The sequence below is a fragment of the Puma concolor genome, chromosome D1, assembly GCF_028749965.1.
Source record: "Puma concolor isolate L17-30 chromosome D1, mPumCon1.1.hap2, whole genome shotgun sequence".
Lineage (NCBI taxonomy): Eukaryota > Metazoa > Chordata > Mammalia > Carnivora > Felidae > Puma > Puma concolor.
In genome coordinates, this window is record NC_141676.1 from 31,169,138 (window position 1) to 31,184,364 (window position 15,227).

At 37.5% G+C, this 15,227-nt stretch overlaps 1 long non-coding RNA gene across 3 annotated transcripts in view; it reads left to right on the plus strand.

Moving 5' to 3' along the window:
- LOC147576577 (uncharacterized) overlaps positions 1-15,227 on the plus strand; it is a 192,313-nt gene that overhangs the window by 55,903 nt on the left and 121,183 nt on the right. The gene's annotated exons all lie outside the window — the stretch shown is intronic.

The window sequence follows — 15,227 nt, forward strand, 5'->3', positions numbered from 1 at the left end:
GCAGAGAAAGTGGGTGGAATGAATTAAGGCTGTCTGACTTGTTGGATTCTGTAGGACCAGAGCACAGAGCTGTTTGCCTGTGAACATGTGCTATTCTTCAGGGAAGGGGAACAATGACCCAGAGGCTATTCAGAGATCATCAGGGCTGCCACTTTCACCAGGGGCCCAGGTAGCCAGGCTATTTTCTCCTCCCTGGTTTCAGAGTGCAGAGCCTCTGCAGACAGCCATGTGAGCAAGGGCTAGAGGGGCAAGGAGCTTAATGGGGAGGGGGAGAAGGTCACTACAGAGCTGTGGGGGGTGATGCTGCCACCCCAGTGACTTGGAAGACAGGATATAGAGGCAAAGGAGAGTAGTTTCAAGCCTTAAGACCTACTGGAATTTATCTTGCTAGGTTTGGGACTTGTCTGCGACTCATCACTACTTTTTTCTTTCCTATTTCTCCCTTTTGGATGGGAATGTTTATCCTCTGCCTGCCTTACTGTCTTATTTTGGAAGCACATAACTAGTTTTACAGGATCACAGCTGGAGAGGAATTTTGACTCAAGATGAATCATACCTTGAGTCTCACCCATATCTGACTTAGATGATATTTGGATGAGATTTTGGTCTTTAGAGTTGATGCTAGAATGAGTTAACACTTTGAGGGCTATTGGGTGGAATGAATGTGTTTTGCATATAAGAAGGGCATGAATTTTGGTCTGCCAGATATGGAATAATATTATAGACTTGTCTTCCCAAAATCCATATATTGAACCTCAAACCACGGTGTGACTATATTTGGAGATAGGGCCTTTATGCATGTAATTAAGATTAAATGAAATCATAAGGTCTGAGCCCTGATGTAATAGTGATAGGATTAGTGTTTGTATAAGAACATCCAGGACATACATAAAACAGAGGGGTGAGAAAGAAAAGAAAGGGAGGGAGCGAAAATGGGAGGAAGGGAAGAAAGAAGAAAAGAAAGAAGAGAAAGGAAAAAAATAAAAGAAAGTTTCCCTCTCCATTTTTAGTAGAATGTGTTTGAACTTAAATGTCTACCAAATTAATATAGACTCCTAATTACTTGTATATATTATGAATATATCAACTTCATGGTAACTACAAACTTCAAACCTATAACAGATACACAAATAATAAAGAGAAAGAAAGCCAAACATAACACTACAGTGATTTGTCAATCACAAAGAGAACAAGAGAGGGGCGCCTGGGTGGCTCAGTCGGTTAAGCGTCCAACTTCAGCTCAGGTCATGATCTCACGGTCTGTGAGTTCGAGCCCCGCATCGGGCTCTGTGCCAACTGCTCGGAGCCTGGAGCCTGCTTCAGATTCTGTGTCTCCCTCTCTCTCTGCCCCTCCCCTGCTCATGCTCTGTCTCTCTCTGTCTCAAAAATAAATAAACGTTTAAAAAAAAAACCAAAAAACAACAACAACAACAAAAAAAGAGAACAAGAGAAGAAAAGAATAGAGAACTACAGAAATAATCAGAAAACAAATAACAAAATGGCAATAAGTACATATCTATCAATAATTCTTGGAATTTAAATGGCCTAAATGCTCCAATCAAAACATAAAGTGTCAGAATGGATAAAAAAAATTAAGACCCATCAATATGCTGCCTATAAGAGGCTCACCTCAGACCTAAAGATATATGCAGACTGAAGTGAAGGGATGGAATAACATTTACTATGCAAATGGAAGAAAAAAAAGTCAGGATAGTAATACTTATATCAGGGAAAATAGACTTTATTTATTTATTTATTTATTTATTTATTTATTTATTTAGGCTTCATGCCCAGCATGATGCCCAATATGGGGCTTGAACTCACAACCCTGAGATTGAGATCATAACCTGAGCTGAGATCAAGAGTTGGACACCTAACTGACTGAGCCACACAGGAGCCCCAGACAAAATGGACTTTAAAACAAAGACTGTAACAAGAGACAAATAAGGATATTATATAATGATAAAGGGAACAATTCAGCATGAGGATATAACAATTGTAAATATATATGCACCCATTGTTAAGCACCTAAATATATAAAGCAAATATATAAAGCAAAGAGAGAAATTGATGGCAATACAATAATAGGGGACTTTAATCCCCTACTTACATCAATGAGGAAATAGTATCTATGAATGACACATTGGACCAGATGGATATAACAGATATATATAGAGCAGTCCATCCCAAACCAACAGAATACACATTCTTTTCAAGTACATGTGAAACATTATCCAGAATAGATTATATATTAGGCCACAAGAAAAGCCTGGATAAATTTAAGATGACTGAAATCGTACTATGTATCTTTTCTGACCACAGTGTTATGAAACTAGGAATAAATGACAAGAAAACAGCTGGAAAAAACACAACCATGTGGAGGCTAAACAGCATGATACTAAATAACCAATGGGTGAATGAAGTAGTCACAGAAGAAATAAAAAAAATACGTGAAGACAAGTGAAAATAAAAACACAATGGACTAAAATCATTGGGATTTAGCAAAGGCAGTTCTACAAGAGAAATATATAACAATATAGGCCACATCAGGAAACAAGGGAAAACTCAAATAAACAATCTAACCTTACACTTAAGGAACTAGAAAAAGAAGAAAGCCCAAGGTGAGTCGAAGGAAGGAAATAATAAAGATCAGAGCATAAGTACATGACACAGAGATCACACACACACACACACGCACACACACGCACACACACACAAATATATACAAATTAAACCGAGACCTGATTGTAGATTCATCAAGAAAAAAAGAGAAAGTACCCAAATAAAATCAGAAACAAGGGAGAACTAACAACTGGAACCATAGAAATACAAAGGATTAGGGGTACCTGGATGGCTCAGTTTGTTAATCATTCAGCTCTTGATCTTGGTTCAGGTCATGATCTCGTGGTTCATGAGATCAAATCCCGTGTCATGCTCTGAGCTGTTAATGCAGAGCCTGCTTGGGATTTTCTCTTTTCCTCTCTCTCTGCTGCTCCCTGGCTTGCGTGCTCTCTCTTTCTCTCTCAAAAATAAATAAAAATAAACTAAAAAAAAATACAAAGGATTATAAGAAAATACTGTGAAAAATTATATGCCAACAAATTGGACAATCCAGAAGAAATGGGTAAATATCTAGAAACATACAGTCTTCCAAATGTGAACCAAGAAGAACTAGAAGATTGAACAGAATTATTATAACTAACAAAAATTGAATTGGTAATCAAAAAGTACCAAAAAGTAAAACTACCAGATGGATTCACAGGTGAATTCTACCAAACATTTAAAGAAGAGTTAATACTATTCTCCTCAAACTATTCCAAAAAACAGAAGAGGAAGGAAAGCTTACAGATACATCTTATGAGGCCTGATACCGTAACCAAAGAGACCCCCACAAATCTACAGACCAATATCCTTATTAACATCGGTGCAAAAATTCTCAACAAAATAATAGCAAATAGCATACAATAGTACATTAAAAGATCATTCACCATGATTGGGGATTTATTCTCGTGATGCAAAGATGGCTCAATAGTTGTAAATCAATCAAATTGATATACCACATCAACAAAATGAAAGTTAAAAATCATATTATCACCTCAATAGATGCAGAAAAAGCATTTGACAAAATACAATATCCAGTCATGTTAAAAACTCTCATCAAAGTGGGCTTAGCCTTATATGAAAAGCCCACAACTGACATCATACTCAATGGTAAAAAACTGAAAGTGAAAGTTTTTCCTCTAAGGTCAGAAATAAGACAAGGACGTGCACTCTCACCACTTGTATTCAGTATAGTACTGGAAGTCCTAGCCGTAGAAGTCAGACAGGAAAAAGAAATAAGAGGCAAGGCGCCTGGGTGGCTCAGTTGGTTGAGCTCTGGTCATGATCTCACAGTTTGTGGGTTCGCAGTTCGCATTGGGCTCTGTGCTGACAGCTCAGAGCCTGGAGCCTGTTTTGGATCCTGTGTCTCCCTCTCTCTCTACCCTCCCCTGGTTGTTCCCTGTCTCTAAAAAATAAACATTAAATAAAAAAGAAATAGGAGACATCTATATTGGTAAAGAAAAGTTAAACTTTTCACTATTTGCATATGACATACATAGAACGTCTTAAAGACTCCATTAGAAAACTAGTGGAAGTAATAAATTGTTTCACTAAAGTTTCAGGATACAAAATTAATACATAGAAATCATTAGTATTCCTACACAATAATAATGAAGTATCAGAAAGAAAAATTAAGGAAACAACTCCATTTACAACTGCTCTAAAGTGAAGAAGATACATAGGAATAAACTTAACCAAAGAGGTGTAAGACTTGTAATCTGAAACCTATGAAACATTAATGAAAGAAGTTGTTGATGACATAAATAAATGGAAGGATACTCCTTGCTCATGGGTTAGAAGAATTAATATTATTAAAGTGTACATATTACCCAAAGCAACTTACAGATTCATAGCAATCCCTGTCAAAATACCAATAGCATTTTTCACATAACTGGAACAAATAATACTAAAATTTGTATGAAATCACAAAAGACCCTGAATTGCCAAAGATTGCCAAAGCAATCTTGAGAAAGAAAAACAAACCTGGAGTTATCACAATTCCAGATTTCAAGTTATATAGAAAGTTGTAGTAACCAAAACAGTATGGTACTGGCACAAAAATAGAAACATAGATCAATAGAACAGAATAGAGAGCCCAGAAATAAACCCACACTTATATGGTTATTTAATCTATAACAAAGGAGGCAAAAATACATAATGGGGAAAAGGTAATCTCTTCAATAAATGGTATTGGGAAAACTGGACAGCAACATGTAAAAAAGAGTGAAACTGGACCACTTTCTAACACCATATACAAAAATAAGCTCAAAATGGAATCAAGACCTAATGTGAGACCTGAAACATGAACATCCAAGAAGAGAAAATAAGCAGTAATTTTTCTGACTTTGGCCACAGAAACATTTTTCTAGACATGTCTCCTCAGGCAAAGGAAACAAAAGCAAAAATAAATTATTGGGACTGCATCAAAAGAAAAAAGTTTCTCATGGCAAAGGAAACCATCAACAAAACAAAAAGATAACCTAGTAAATGGGAGAAGATATTTACAAATGATATATCCAATAAGGGGTTACCTATCCAAAATATATAAAGAACTTCTACAACTCAACACTGAAAAACAAACAACAATATGATTAAAAAATGGGAAAGGAACTAAATAGCCATTTTTCCAAAGAAGACATAAGATGACCAAAAGACACATGAAAAGATGCTCGACATCACTAATCATCAGGGAAATGCAAATCCAAACCACAAGGAGATACCATCTTAGACCTCTCAGAATGGCTATAATCAAAAAGACAAGAAATAACAAGTGTTAGTAAAGATATGGGGGAAATGGAACTTGGTGGTGGAAATGTAAATTGGTGCAGTTACTGTAGAAAAAACACTATGGAGGTTCCTAAAAATATTAAAAATAGCAATACCATATGAATCAGTAACTTCACTATTGGGCATTTTACCCCCCAAAAATGAAAACATGAATTTGAAATGATATATGAACCCCTATATGTATTGCAGCATTATTTATAATAGCCAAGATATGGAAGCAACCTAAGTGTCCCTCAGTAGACAAATGGATAAGAAATATGTGGTACACACACACACACACACACACACACACACACACACACGAATGCTATGCAGCCATAAAAAGTATATCTTGCTATTTGAGACAACATGGATGGACCTAGAGGGTATTATGCTAAAGGAAGTAAGACCAAGAAAGATAAATACCATATGATTTTATTCATATGTGAATCTAAAAAATAAACAAATGAGTAAATTTTAAAAAAGCAAATCAGGCTGTCCATTACAGAGAATAAACTTGTGGTTGCCAGAAGGGAGGGGAGTGGGAGACTGAGAAAAATGGGTGATGGGGGGTGAGAGATACACACCTCCAGTTATGAAACGAATAAACCATCGGAATAAAAGGCACAGCATAAGAATAGTCATTGATATTGTAATAGAGATGTATGGTGGCAGATGATAGCTACAGTTGTGAACATAACATATAGACTCATTATGAAATCACTATATTGCACACCTGAAACTAATGTAAGATTATGTGGCAGCCATACTCAAATAACTTAAAAAACAGAAGAACAGACACAAAAAATGCTCTCTTACTCTTGCCTGTCTCCTCCCCTCCTCCTTCTCTCCCCATCTCCTCCCCTCCTCTCCTCCTCTCTCTTCCCCCTTGCCCACTTCTTTTTCCTCCTTTCCTCACTTTCCTCCTTTCTTCACTTGTTCCCTTTCCTCCCCTTTTCCTCCACCACGTGAGGATGCAGTGAGAAGGTGGCCTTCCATAAGCCAGAAAGAATGCTCTTACTAGGAACTGAATTGGCTGGCACCTTGATATAGGATTTCTAACCTCCAGAATTTCTGTCATTTAAGTCATCCAGTCTGTGGTATTTTGTTATGGCAGCCTGAACTGACTAAGACAATTCCTGAGACTGCTTTTTCCCCTCTTTCTTTTTCTTTCATTGGCCCATGTGTCCCCTTCCAACTTCTGCCCATTTGTCTTTGTTACAACTTTTATTTAAGAAAGTACAGAAGGACATAAAACATGTCCAAGGCTGGATGAGAATTTTACCCAGAAGAAAATTAAATTTTGAGACAGCATTCTGCAGGTGCATATTAACTGAACTCGAGGGGAAAATGGAATTTAGGAGATGGTAAAATTGCATTTGAGTGGAGATGTAGTTATCTCACAGTGCCTGTGTCTATCTAGAGATCATTTCCATTTCCGTTTCCTCCATGTATCAGTACTAGCACTCCCTACTGCATTTCTTTTGGTATCATCAAGAATAAATTACTTAAGAATGATTTGAAGGTAAGTGCATAGCTAAGGCTGGGTTCCTGCATCAGACTGAAGATAGGGAAAAATAAAAACCATGAGCATAATGTTTCTTTTTGATCAATTGATTTCTCACAATGTATTAGGCAGTATAACAGGATGTTAAAATGAAGGTTTCAAGACATTGAGATATAATAGGTTTCAGATATTAAAATGAACTGACCATCCTCTAGGAATTTCAGAGCAGACATCCAAAAAATTTTTAGAGAGCATCACTCTCATTAAGGAATTAACTAAATGCTGATGGTTGGAAATGAGAGGGTCTTATGAAGATGAGTGCTTTGGAGGAGCTTGTATGAAATTCCCACTCTATTCCCTGTTGCAAAGTACAAAGGTACTCTCTCCTCATTTGTACTTCAAGGATGGGAGGCTTCAATGTGACCCCTTAGACAGCTTAATATACATTCTCTAGAGTTGATGCATATACTGTATGACTGACACCTGAGTCATGCCTGAGAAAGCTAAACATTAAGAAACTGGCTAAAGCTTCCTGTGACTTCAGAGTAGAAGGTCAGGATCTGGAAAGTAACTTCTCTCCTCTCTGATATCGGACTAGTGACTCAAAAATTCTGGGTCTGTATGGGAAGGCCACTTTAGGAATGTCTGTCTAATAAAGGATACTGCTCAAGAGGTTGTGTCAGAGCCTGGAGATACAGTGTTGGATAAAGACGGTAAGGGGCTCAGGACAGGCATGCCTATGGTGATGCACTACCCATGTCAGGGAATTGCAGTTGGAGAGTCCCAGCAGAGTCGCCTCTGGAGAACACAGACATATGCTCGGAGAGAGTTGGCTTCAAACAGTTGTCAGGTCCTAAAAGCATGCAATTATCTTTTTTGTCCTTCTTTTCCCTACTCTGTATTCCCATCCAGGGGTGCCAGCAACCTGCAGGAAATCTATATGGAGAGGGAGAGTTAAGGATCAACTACCCACTCCAGCAAGGATGGAAAAAGTTTAATAACAGCTCCTGTTTGAAGTTTTTGTTGTTAGCCGGGACTGGAGTTTTGAGGTTGCTATTGTGTTTGTGAAATGATAATGAAGATTTTTTATTACCCAAGAGTGACCTGTGATGCCATGTAACCTGATAAATTTTTATGCAGTGTCAGGGAAGGGACAGCTGCCTCTGAACAAATTCAAAGGGACAGTGGGAGAACAAATAAAATTGCTTTTAGGATCACACTCCACGAATCCTACTTTTTCAGTGTACCGATGACAATAGCATATAATATTTATATGTTGGGGCCAATGTATAGAAAGTAGCCTGAAATCAGATCAATATGCCTATCTTGAACTCGATTAATCACCTCTTTTTTCAAGTGCAGAACAATTACTTAGGCTTTTCAAGTCCATTAAAATTGTTGGGTATGATTTCAGCAATATCTATTTGAGATCTGGCAGTCAATCTGCCTGCCATGTTCAACTTCCCTTTTGAGATTAAACTGGCTTTTTACCTCTGCCTTGCTCAAGAAAACAACATCAGGCTGCTCTTTGCTTATGGGAAGTTACTGAAGGGACAAAGGTTATATTTTGCCTTCAAAGGCAGCCTGCTTTTAGGTAACTCAGAAGCCCACTGTTGGGGCATCTAGTGACCTTCATCATGGCCTGTGTGAAGAACTCTGCCCAAGTAGAGATGATACCATTTGAGTCAATCAAATCTTCTCTCTTGGGGATTTAAGCTAAGAGACTTCCAGAGAAGTTGTGATGGATTTTGGGTGCTGTGCTGAAAGGGGTCTCTAATTAACAGCCACATCCATACTGAAGATATTGGAGCTATTGTGCAGAGAGAGAGACATGTTAGAAATGAGCCTTGGGGACCCCTGAACAAGGATGCTGTCTTGATCCTTTTAAGTGTTTTAGTTTTAATTCCAATTCCATGAGCATTCTTAAAGTAAAATCATTCTTTACTATAAAGAAACGTGATGGGTGTCTGTCCTTTGACACCAAAAAAGGCCCTGTCTGGAGGAATGTGGTAAACTGGCACCAATTTCATTGCACACTTAACATAGCCACATCTTCAGGTCTCACCTGTCTGAGCTGCTATATGATGGACTTTTGTTTTCCTGCTTATTTTAAGGACAGCTGACTTCCTGAATGTAACATCTATTATTTCAGTTGGTTCTGAGTGGATATTTATTATTTTCATTGTTTAGTGTGAGCTGATTGTCTGTATATCCATGTCATCACATGGGCCAACAGACCATATTCTATGTATGGACTTTTAATATGATCATTATGTATATTGCTTCAAAGTGGCTCAGATTGTTTTGTTATTATTGATGTTATTTGATGATCTTTTCAGGATCTGTATTGGAGCTTGAGAAAAAAATGCTAAAGGAATAGACTGTCTTGCTCTAGATGGAAATAAATGTATTCCACATATGGGAGCCTTTGAGGACTTATTGCTTAATAACTGAAATTCTTTGCCTAGTTCCTCTGTACTTTATCACTCTCACTGGACTTAATCTCTAGCATTTGGTCTAATCATTATTACCTCTCCCTCAGGGTCACCCTTTCTTTTCCCAGGTGAGGTGAGGCTTTGAAATAATTATATTCAATAGACAGCATCATATCTTAGTGTGATATGAATTCCTGGCTTCGACCTGAGGTTGAATTTTAAGGCCTACTCAAATGTTGCCAGGTGGTCTACCTCTAAGTGGACCCTCAAATTACCCTCACAATGAAGCCTGTGGAGAAACAGTGGAGCATTACTGTGTACACACAGGCATGGAAATCATGGGAACTTCCTGACTCTTGGATTCCCCACTTAATATCTCTATGATCGTAATGCCTTAGAAAAGAGACTTTACCAGGGAAACAGGAAGGAGGCACTAGCTTGCCTTTTTTGGGGAGGTCTTTTTACTGGTCATCAGGGCTCTTCAGTGTCATTCCCTGAATCTACTTTCAGACTGAAAGACGAAGGAAGTTTCATTTAGGGAAATTGTGCACGCGTGTGTACACGCGCGCGCACACACACACACACACACACACACACATATCCAGTCTCAAAGTTAAAATACTAATTGACAAGTTTTTCATTAGAAGCTAGTAATCTATGGGCATATATGTGAACAATATTAGATAACTGACTTTGTATTTGGTTCATGTGGATTGGTATGAAACATTAAGTTTCTTGACAACTGTGGATCCCTAGATTAGTTAAGGTAGCATTACCTGTTGTAAACCCTCAAGTTTCAGTGACTTAACACAAGAGAAGTTTATTCTTGATACTAAGTCCTCTCAGAGGGAACAGGTGTGTAGGGTTATATGGATCCTCTGGTCATTCAGAGACAGGCTGATGGGTGTTCTGCCATCTTCTATACATGACTTCCAAGATTGCTTTAAGCATAAAACTCAGCCAGAAAAGAGAGGAAGTATTATTCATTTATGGGAAGGATTTATGAGCCAGACCTAGAATTAGCACACATCATTTATGATAACCTTCCATTGGTAGAACTCAGTCACATTATCAGACCTTTCTACAGGTAAGACTGAGAAAGGTAGACTAGTTATGGTCCCAAGAAGAAAAGAAAAAGGGTTCTGGTGAGCATATAACAATCTTTGTCACAGTCCAAATATCTAAGAACAATACAAGTTTCATCCTTCTCCCTCATGTCAAACTACCTCCTTGCCTCTCCAAAGAGCTCATCCATACTTGAGTCCAGTTCCAGGTCACTACTTTCCAGATGATAAAGTTCTCACCATCATTCCACAAGTGGCTTCTTATGTGCTAGCAACCCATGAACTAAAAAGACAAGTTATCTTCCTTTTCCCTCTCCACCTAGTATTCAGTGATGAAGTAGTGGCACTTCTACACCATAATAGTAATCACAATAACATTCCCATTCATAAAAGAGAAGACTAGGAGACACAGCTCATGGAATCAAGGATCAAATCCTACTGGACAAGCTTTATGAAATCCTTCTGCCTTGGCAGTTGGCGAAATTCCTTAATTAGATGCTGATTCTTCTCTCTAGAGGAACATTTTTTTTTTCCATGTCCTTGTTCTCCATAGCTTCTGGCTGTATCATCACATTTGAAGTAGGTATGAAAAGTGGCCCTCCTTGGAGTTGTACAAGTTTAGTAGAGTACTTTCTGCTCACCAACTTTTAGGACTCAAAGGTTGTTTGAATAATCAAAGGCATTTTTAGTCTAATCTTTTGGTTTTGTTGACAACTCTCTTAAATACTTTCATTTTGTTCCTGGCGCCTACAAAAATATCTAAAGTTCTTTTCCTAAACATGATCCTAAATCCTGATTTATTTATTTATTTATTTTTTTGCTTCCTTACAGCTTAGTGGTTCTATTGTGGATACTATCTGAGATAAAAGACCTAGGTGATAAGGCCACACCTTAAATCTGTCTACCTCAGGACTGAATCCTAATAGATCTTTGTTCCTCAAATCCATTTTATCTCTTACTATTTGGGGTCTAGAAGCAATAACCTTTTATTATAAACCTCAAGTCTTCAAATCCTAGACTGTTTCCGTTCCCTTTTATGTCTATTTGAAAACAAACCATAGCTTTAATAACTAGAGGGTAAAAGCCAATTCTGTTAACATTTGAACTCTTTGTAAACCTTTTGGCAAACTTTTTCTGTAAAGGTCTAAATTGTAAATTATTTTAGACTTTGTGGACCATAAACAGTTTTTGTCACAACTATTGAATTCTGTTGTAGTGCAAAAACAGCCATAGATAACTGGCTATGTACCAATAAACTTTATTTTTTAAAAAAGTTGATGGGCCAGATTTGGGCCATAGGCGATAAATTTGCTAAAGGCTCAGTAAACATGTGATTGGCCTTCACGTTTTTACAGCAGAAAGTTTTACTCTTATCATCACTTTTTTTTATCCTATTGTACAACCACTAAGCTAATGCCACATCTGCTAATTTTTTTGTTAATGCAGCACTCTACTTCCAGTGCCAATTTATATATTACTTAAAATAATGCAATTTTTCTTAATTGATAAACCCACAAATGCCAGTAGTTTAACCCAATAGAAAATTTCTTCATTGATCTAAAGTCCATCCAGTCTGCTGTAAGGATTGTTGATGTTGGGGCATACTACTCCATGCAAGCATTCAGGAATCCAGGATGACAGTGGCTCTGTTATCATCAACACAAAGCTTTCAAGGTCATCCTGGGTGTTGACATCTAGCTGATATAGGAAGAGAATGGATGACTGCTTATGAGAGGATTTCAGGGAACAGATATGGAATATCTCCTAGTACTTCCACTCACATTCTATTGACTGGAACACGGATATAACTTGATTGCAAGGAAGGCTAGGAAATGGAGTTCAGCTTTATAGCCAGGAAGAAGTAAGCACAAATCTTGGTGAACATCCTAAATTCTGCCTCAATTCCTAAATGAATATTAATGACTGAGCCTTGCACACTAGCTGTGTGACTTTAGGCTCAGGGCCCATCTCAACTTTCTTATAATGGGCATAAATTCAGGATTAAATGTATAAAGCATATAAAGATGCTTTGTCACTTGTTAACTAGCAAACACTTTGTATGTATGAAAGAATATAATGAGTACCTGGATAGCTCTTCCCCAGATTATATATATGTTAACATTATACCATATTTGTGACTTTGATTTATGTTAAGATATAAACATTGTAAATCTAGTTTGAGGTTCCTTAAGTACTTTCCTCCAGTTCCATTCATCTTTATCCTTCCTCGCTATTGTGAACTTAGTATTTATTAATCTTGTATACTGATACCACATTTTTAATCACTTAAACTGGTCAGTAAGTCAGCACTACTGAATTCTACGATAGTTGGCAAAATCTCTCATGGGAGGAAAGGCATGTTATTCTGGTTAAAGCATTCCACGGTGGAAGATACAAAATCATCCCTCAACCCTCGTAGATGGTCTCAGGTATAGCAGCCTCTTGGGAATGAGGGAATGGGGAGATAGGAAGTTGAGAGGTAGTCATAGGTCAGACCATGATGAGCCTCATGTGTCAGCTAAATATTAAGATTTTATTTTGAAAAGAAAGAGGAATCCCATTCATTATTAGACATGATCAAAGTTGTGATTTGTGAGGAGTTGAGCCATGAGGACTTCTCAGAGGTAGAAAGACCCTTGCTATAATGCTAAGGAGAGATAATATGGCTTCAACTAAAATAGTGGTCCATGGGGTTAGGCTCTCAAGCACTTGGAGAGCTCACAAATGTTCTTTCTTGCTGCTTCATAAAGGATTGTACTTCAGTTTGGCATGGGGGTGTCTCAGGTGGAAAATGTTGCTCCTTCCTAGCATTTTGACCTTGATGTTCTAAGCTAAGTTGTAGAGATCTCTCTACATCAAGATTATAGTCCTTCTGCTGGACTCCTAAAGCACCTCACATTCATTATCTTTTTTAATCTTTACAGCAACCCTGTGGCATAGTTACCATCTTCACTCCATTTTAAAAGTGAGGAAAGTGATGCCCGGAGTAGTTAAATAGCTTGCCTAATATTACTAGAAAGAACCTAAGCTATGTTGCTTTACTTAGGTCTGACTTACCATCTTGACACATCATCTCTTTTAAAGCATAACATCTGGTATTTATTGAGCAATGCTGTGTGCCAGGCACTGTTCTAAGCCTTTTACATGTGTTTTCCCATTTAATCATCTGTATAACCCTCTGAGGTAAATATTATTATCCTCATTTTACAGCTGAGGAAAAAGAGATCCAGAGAATTTAAGTAACTTGTTTAAGATGCTACATCTGGACAAGGTGATTAAGACAAGTTAACTCTGGAGCCATTGCCCTGTACTGTCTCTAACAGGAAGGCAATTATTTTGATTTCTAAAAGTATAGCGAGAAGGAAAACGTTGTTATAATTTAAAACTCTTATTCAACTTTGCTTAATAAGCCCTAATTTCAGTGTGTCACAATATTGTAGAGAATATAAATAAGCCATGATCAGTACCAGATTTGAATGGGCATAGCTTGATTATCAATACATACAATTTTGCTTCAATCTTTGTCAAAATGACTTCTTAATATGGTGGAGTAGTCATAGGAGAGCTGGCTAAGAGCTAGGAGGCCAGGGTTCCTTTTTTTTTCTTTTTAATTTTTGTTTTAGAGACAAAGAGACAGTGTCTGTGCATGTGCAAGGCGGGGAGGTGTGTGTGTGTGTGTGGGGGGGAGAGAGAGAGAGAGAGAGAGAGAGAGAGAGAGAGAGAGAGAGAGAGAGAATCTCAGGCAGGATCCATGCTCAGTGTCGAGCCTGATGTGGAGCTTGATCCTGCAACCCTGAGATCATGACATGAGCCAAAATCAAGAATTGGATATTCAACCAGCAGAGCCACCCAGGCCCCTAAGATGCCAGAGTTCTAATCCTGGTTCTTCCATGAACTGTCTTTGTGATCTTGGGTGGGTCAATTAATATCCTTAGACTTCAGTTTTTCCATTTCAAAAATTCAAAAATGAACTAGAAAATCTCTAATGTCCCCACCCACTCTGTGATTCTTTGTCTCCCACTGCCCGCCCCCCCACTCCATCAGAAACTGAGTTCAAAAAATGATAGGAAATTTAAGTAAACACTTCTAGAAATGCAACAAAATTAATTTTAATGTTTTCAAAGGTGCAGACAATTAAATATTACAGAAGAACTAGGAATTATTTTTTTAATATTCTTTCTACTAATATTATAAAGATATGACATATTTTAGTCATTTGCTTATACATGAAAAAATCTAAATCTAAGACTCTGTGGCTAGCATCTTTATTAAAAAAATAAGGTTTAAATAAATTAAACAATATAAGTATGAAATAACTCCATGACTAAGAGAGGTAACACCTTGAAAAGAAATGAACTCATGAAATAGTTTTAATATTTATCCTCTTGAAAGAAACAGATATGGGAGAACATGGATAGACAAAAGATTGACATACAGAGGATTCTAGAAAACAGGTAGTTTTTCCTCCTAGCTAACTCTTTCTAAAAAAGATATTTTTTTACACAAATGTGTTTGTAGATAGGATAAATGTACTTACTAAGTTGACAAAATTGCTTTCCAATCTACTTTCAAATCCACCTCTCTTCAGAGGAGTGGATCCTAGCCTGGAGAGCAGGGTGATGTAGTTTTTTTTCTACTTCTCAAAGGGAATTTTGCAGGAGCCTGACAATATTTGTTCAATTTGTTTAAATGATGAAATAGATACGGGCTAATTTTCCCAGGCCCTCATTAACATTTCTTGCTTTTGCCCTTTAACTGAAGGGTTTGGTAGTAATAGTTAGAAATCCTGAGCTCTGGTAACCCCCATATACACTAAGCAATTCATGCAAGATGCATCATATCTCAGTACTTCAT